Source organism: Meleagris gallopavo, chromosome 5, assembly GCF_000146605.3.
Source record: "Meleagris gallopavo isolate NT-WF06-2002-E0010 breed Aviagen turkey brand Nicholas breeding stock chromosome 5, Turkey_5.1, whole genome shotgun sequence".
In the NCBI taxonomy this organism is placed as follows: domain Eukaryota; kingdom Metazoa; phylum Chordata; class Aves; order Galliformes; family Phasianidae; genus Meleagris; species Meleagris gallopavo.
This window is the reverse complement of record NC_015015.2, coordinates 34,967,394-34,967,959: the sequence shown is the minus strand read 5'-3', so window position 1 is coordinate 34,967,959 and position 566 is coordinate 34,967,394.

The window sequence follows — 566 nt, the reverse complement described above, 5'->3', positions numbered from 1 at the left end:
GGCAGATCTATGCGTGCCGCCGGGGCCGCGCTCGCTGTGCCTCCCCGCCCCCGCGCGGAGCCGGGCAGCGGGTCTGGGGGTGTGCGGCCCTGCGTGGGTAACCACCGCAGCACCCTCTGCTCTCCTCAGGCCCCAGGGGTTCCCGTGGATAACAAAGGGACGTTTGCATTACAGGCTGGCATTGCCTAGTAAGCTCCTTATTGAACAGAAGTTCTGTTATTGGGAGCGGATAACACGATGATGTTCCTTACTGAGAAAATGCTTCTCTGACCTGCTCTTCTGGCCTCTGTTTATCTTCTCGCTATATCTGCTGCATTCATCTTTAACTTCCATGTCTTGGTTAAGCAACAAATAGGCTAATCTGGTGGTGGTTCATTCAGGCTAACCTATCAGATGATGTCTTGAGAAGGACTGGGTGAGATAGGAGAGCAGCTGCTGGACAGGATGGCAGGGATTGGCTTGGTTGCTGCTGCTTTTTACAGGAGCTGTGTCCGCTACATTGCTAAAGACACCAAATCTGAACAACTCTGTTTGCATATGCTTGTATCATGTATGTCATACTCAAA